The following is a 6,000-nucleotide window of genomic DNA, read 5'->3' on the forward strand; positions in this document are numbered from 1 at the left end:
AGACATGACAAAAAAGAGGATAACTCTGAAATGACCATATTCAAGACCCTTGAAAAACAAGCTGCTGCTTATAAACTTCTCACCTGCAATTTCTCAGTCAAAAATCCCTTCAAACTTACAGGCAATACCCACTATGGAAACAGAGAAGGCAACCCAGCCACTGGCCAGAGCAAAGGGCTGGGCTCTATCCCCAACTCTGCCACTGACCCACCATGTGATCTGGAGCAAGTCACTTTCTCTCTCTGTGCTTCTGTTTCCCCCTCTGTAAAATAGTGGTGCTCCTTTGCAAACCTCTTTAAGATAAGATGGATAAAAGGTACTTTGTATGTGCAAACTAGAGGGCCAAAGTCCTCCCTACTATACAGGTGTAACTCAGAGGTAAAATTACTGGTGTAAGCAAGAGCAGAATTCAACCCAGCGGCGCTACTTATTTCAGAACTGACTTGATTGGGAGACAGCCCAGACCGCAGAACTCCAGACCGGGTTTGTCTCTTCTCTGCACGTTAATTCAGCAGATGGGGGAGCCCTTTACCTGTCTGGCACCAGTGCAGACTTCATCAGCTCAGCTTTCTCCTTTGTAGAGTGGCAGGTAAACCTTGGACTGGGTTTCTGGGTCCAACACACAGAGATTCTGGCTGCCATGCAGCCTGGAATGGCCACAGCCTTGAAAGCCTTTGGAGGGTTCTGCCTTACAGCTTCCCATTCCTTTGAAACCTACATGGCAAGGACATGATCTGACACCCAGTCACAGCTTTTTAAAAAGGGGGCTTGCTGCCCCAGTGCCTGTGTCCTGACACCTCCCCAGCTGGGGTTCTGGGGGGGAAGGGGCAACAGCTGCTGCCAGGGAAGGAAATCTACAATTCAGGACTTCAGGAAGCTTCAAGACTGTCAGGTGCTGCTGCCGAGTCATTAGTTTCCCCTCTGGGGAGCAGTAACTGCTTTGCAGATGGCCTCTTTTCCTGGCAATGCTGAAGGAGCACAATGGATCGTGCCTGAAATTGGGTGGCATCACCCATGTTAAAGAGGATATTGGGATGGCTAGATCCTGATGGGCTCTCCTTGCCCTGTTCTGGAGGTTTACAAACCCTTCATTTTACTGGAGCATAGAAATCGGAGATGGAAGAGACCTAGGTGGCCAAATTAGCCCATTCCCCAGGGGGCCAGTGCAGGATTGTTGCCTGCTGGCTTATTTCCCAGGGATTTAAATGCCTTGAGCAGAGCTCATTGAATTCTTTGTGAAGGCCCCAATCTTGCACAGCACTTAACTGTGGGCTTTGTTTTTGACATGGGGAGTAGCTCCAGTGCGGTCCTTGGGGGGCATCCTGTGCTTAGTTAAGCACATACTTAAGTGTTTTTGCTGGGTCAGGCACAATGAATATATGTTCATTCCCCCCCTACCCCCCTTGTTCCTTAGTGAATCGATGCTGATCTTCTTCAGACTGTTCATTAGTTACTATGTAATTTGTATCAAGAATTTTCAACCCAGAGACTGTTCACGAACTATTCTCTTCAGTCATCTGGTAGGGAATAGGCCAGATGTGTGTGTCCACTGCGGTCACACAGCACTATTAATTATTTGTGTTATAGCACCTACGAGCCCTAGTCATGGACCACCAGGACCCCATTGTACTAGGTCCCATACAAACACCGAATGACATTTTCTCTGTCCATACTGGGATGGCAGACATTTTTCCATAAGAGAACAACGCACTTCTTGATAGGACACTTCAGGTGAGCAATCATTCATGCTAAACTATGTAAAATGTTGGGGATTGGCAGATACTTTCACTCAAGCCTTGGATGTTCAAATACTCACTAGGTTTCAGAGTAGAAGCCGTGTTAGTCTGTATTTGCAAAAAGAAAAGGAGTACTTGTGGCACCTTAGAGACTAAAATTTATTTGAGCATAAGCTTTTGTGAGCTTTCTCCTTTGTAGAGTGGCTGTAGCTCACAAAAGCTTATGCTCAAATGAATTTTAGTCTCTAAGGTGCCACAAGTACTCCTTTTCTTTTTGCAAATACTCACCAGTTATCTAATACAGCTCTACCAATCACGGAGATGGAGGTCGGCTGTTATTTACCAGCGATGGGGCTTCAACCATGGCTCTGGGAGAATCACCCTGAGCTCTCTGGGGCAGGCACAGTCCTTTCATTGTGTTTGTTCAGCACCCAGCACCACAGGGTCCTGGACCAGGCATGGGGCTCCTAGGGGCTACAGCAAGCCAAATAATTCTCTAATATTTCTAGAACAGGGAAGCACTTCAGTTGGGTAGTTAAAGCACTAGGAGAATAGTACTCTGATCCCAGTGTCAACATTGGCTCCCTCTGTTGCCTTTGGCATGTTGCTTCCCCTTTCTGTGCCTTGATTTCCCCATCTGTAAAATTGGAATAATAATGCACAACAGAAGTGATGCCTAGCTACAGTGGCATGGAAGTGTTCCCATGTAGGGGATTGGAAGAGCTTGAATTTTTCTGAAACTATGAGACTGTTCTCTCTCCGCACTAAACAGAAACAAACTCCTCAATTATAAATCTTGTGTATATAAATCTCATGATCTCAAATTCCTATAAAAAATATGGATAATTTTACCTGCCACTGAACTGCAACTGCTTCTGGTGTGGAGTGTAATAGCTGTTTAACAGCACCCAGGAGCAATATGACAAAAACCAGGCCCTGATCCTGTAAATACTTCAATGGGAACTACTCATGTACTTCAAGTTAAGCATACATGTGAGCCTTTGCTGGATTGGGACCTCAGTTAGGACAGGAAGTAAACAATACAGTATTAACTGATACTGCAGCGGAAAATTTGGGAAGGCAGAATGCAATCACCCAACTGGAATTTAACAAGGGCAACACCCTAGCTTTTTCACGTGCACATGTGTATATATACACACACACACACAGAGTCATAATTTTTAATGTCATTTGAGAGGGGTACCCCTGGGAACACAGTGCCCCTTAGCAACATGCTGGGGCATCGGCTCAAAACTGAGTTCGGAAGATAAATGAGGGGGTTCTAAGGTTCCCTTTTACCTCCATTTCATCATTCCTAAGAGAACTACAGCTAAAAAGCTAAGTATCCTTAATAGTTATAAAGCCAGAAAAAACACAGGATCCTGCTGCTGTTTTCCCTACGTTGCTCTTCCTCCACCACTGAGAATTGCTAAACTCCGGTGGTCACAAATTAGATCATTACAGCTAATAGGATCACTTGCAATACAGCACACAAAGAATAATCTGTGACAAAGGACAAGGAAAGCATGCTCTTGTATTACTGAGCTTAAAGGAAGGGTATTCGTTACCCTGTTAATTTCACCTCCGTCCATTCTCCCCATCTTCTTACGGCTCCCTCGGAGAACGAGTAGTCAGGGGTGGGAACTGGAAGGACGTGCTGTCTGCTGTACCAAGACAAGCTTGGTTACAGAACATATCCCAAGTAGCTGGGGGGCATACACAGAAGCTATAGGCTCTGACTGGTACCAACATGTCAAATGTAACATATTACCACAAGAGTATCCTTGGTCCAAAATCTGCAGCACTTAGGGGGTTTGTGCCCCCTCTCTCTCACACACTCACTTTAACCAAGCAGGGGGTTGCAAGGCAATTTCCAATTTCCTTTCTCTCTCCTATTTTTATTTATTTTATTGCAAAATACTAAACGTTCTTAGAGTAAATTACTGCAATGCTCAATCAGTGATTAGATTACGTTAAAGCTTCCTTCCTTCTCTGCCATGAATCGCTGCTCTAAGACAGTGAAGGGTAGGGAGAAGAAAAGAGAGGAGATGGATACCAAGCTTGTAGAACCTAATGTGGTTGCTTATCAGTGACCTTCACCATTCTTACAGTTGAGAAAAATAAAGCATTTTGAGAAGTTCTCCAGTAAACGAGCTCCATTTCTCTGCACAGACTGGAATCAGTGCTAGGGCTTTTGTTGGCAAAATTGCTTCAGGACATATGGAATAGCAGGAAATCAAATAAGGGCAATCAAAATGAAAGAAACATGTCATGTCAGTAGCATTTCTCCTGCTGATCTGTCACTTTAATAGAAACACACACAGACCCACAGAGAGATGGAAAGAAATATCCCTATATGTGCTTTAGCAGATGGACAACATGCAACGGCACAATTGTCCGGAAAAATTAATTCTCTGTTGCATTTGATTAAATATTCACCTCTGCAAATGCTCCTGAAAAGAGAAACGGGGCTATTACTCCCTACTCTCCTTCCTCCCATGCACACACCTTTAAGGAAAAGGGGTAATAAGAAAAAATGATGCATCTTACCAAACAGAGGAGTCCGACAACGGTGTCCAGGTATAACAGGAATAAAAGACCCCCCTGTTTCTTCTCCAAAACACACAAACACCACCTCTTCCTTCCCCCTCCCCTAAAAAAGAAATCTGCCCCAAATGATTCAAACCCAAAATCCCATCCCTAGTGCGAGGAGACGACAATCTAGTTAATCTTTAAAGGTTTCTGGAGAGAGACAGGAGCGGAGCTGTAGACTTTGCTTAAGCATCTCCATGGTTACCTCCCTGACCCAATTCTCCTCACAGCCAAAAGCAGGGGTAGGCAAGAAATTCAGAAGTGAGATGCAAGGCATGTGGGGACCAGTCATCACCGTTATTTCACAAGCAATTTTTTTTTGAGTGGGTGGGGAGGATGGTTCTTTACTATGTCATCTCTTCCCTCCCTCTCCCCTTATTCCTCATAATCCATGGTTTGGGGTCCCACTTCTCTCCCTCACTCCCGTCAGGATGCAAAGGCATTGTTTGGGGTCTGTAATAGCACAACATTGTAACTAGGCATGGGGCTGAAAGCCAAATACTCCCAATCTTTGGCGAACCTGGATTCTGACCCCCACATCCAGCCCTTAACCCTTTATAATGGGGGGCACGTGAAAGCACCAGAGCCAGTTTCCAAAAACTTGGGACAATCTGGAACCTGAGCTGAATATGGCTGCTCAGGGCCTCCGTTTTTGATGGGCTACGTTGGAGCTGAAGTGCCTGGTTCAGGACAAGAAGAAAGCAAAGCTGAACAAAAGGTGGTGGATGGTGATCCTAGAAGAAGCACCATCATAGAAATGCGGGGCCTCGAGAGGTCACAGAGTCCAGCCCCCTGTGCTGAGGCAGGGCCACGTAAACCTAGACCATCCCCGACAGGTTTTTTTCCAACCTGTTCTTAAAGACCTCCAATGAGGGGGATTCCACCACCTCTCTTGGAAGCCTGTTTCAGAGCTTAACTACTTTTTGAGTTTGAAAGTTGTTTTTTTCCCCTAAATCTTCCTGCTGCAGAATAAGCTGATCACTAGTTGGGATGGGTGGCAGTAAGAAAGCTCTGATCATTTGCTTTAGACCTCCTGCTGTCTTAATAGTAATTATCTGTATTCCAGCAGTGCCTACCAGCTCCAGCTGAGATCAGGGCCCATGGCGCTAGGTGCTGTACATACACGTAACAGATTCTTGGCCACAAAGATCTTCTAAATCTAAATAGACAAGACCGACACAGGAAGTATTATTAGCCCCATTTTACAGATGGAAATTGAGGGACAGAGAGACTATGGCCAAATCCACAAATGGATTTAGGTGCCTAAGCCCTGGACTTAGATGCCTATGTCCCAGTTTTGTCTCCATTGCAATCCACAGAACTCCCGCCGACCCCCGGGGGCACCTAAACTCCTTCAGCAGCTAAGTATTTGTTCCCTTGGCGTCTTTGTTCCTGCCTCTGGGCACATGCACTGCAGCCTCCCTCTAGGTGTCTGGGCACCTATCTCCCCACTGAGCCCCACAGCAATTCATGAACTGGGGGAAGATTGGTAGACAAATGCCTGAGTTGTTTGTGGGGCCTGATCCAGTTAGCATGCCCAGAGGCCACAGAGTGGATTGGGTCCTATTCAAAATCCAGCAGGAGGAAAAGGCCACCATATAACTTTTAGCTCAGCGGTAAGCATGCCCACCTGGGATGTGGGCGAGCCAGGTTCAATTCCCCCATCGGGCAG

At 45.9% G+C, this 6,000-nt stretch overlaps 1 protein-coding gene across 1 annotated transcript in view; it reads right to left on the bottom strand.

The window, feature by feature from the left end:
• The window catches only part of RIMS3 (regulating synaptic membrane exocytosis 3), a 52,023-nt gene extending 47,385 nt beyond the window's left edge, over positions 1-4,638 (bottom strand). Inside the window, exon 1 of the mRNA XM_038377517.2 lies at positions 4,287-4,638. The gene's annotated coding sequence lies outside the window, so the exon portion shown is untranslated. The remainder of the gene's footprint in view (positions 1-4,286) is intronic.
• Between the last annotated feature and the right edge of the window lie 1,362 nt (positions 4,639-6,000).

This window comes from Dermochelys coriacea, chromosome 19 (assembly GCF_009764565.3).
Source record: "Dermochelys coriacea isolate rDerCor1 chromosome 19, rDerCor1.pri.v4, whole genome shotgun sequence".
Lineage (NCBI taxonomy): Eukaryota > Metazoa > Chordata > Testudines > Dermochelyidae > Dermochelys > Dermochelys coriacea.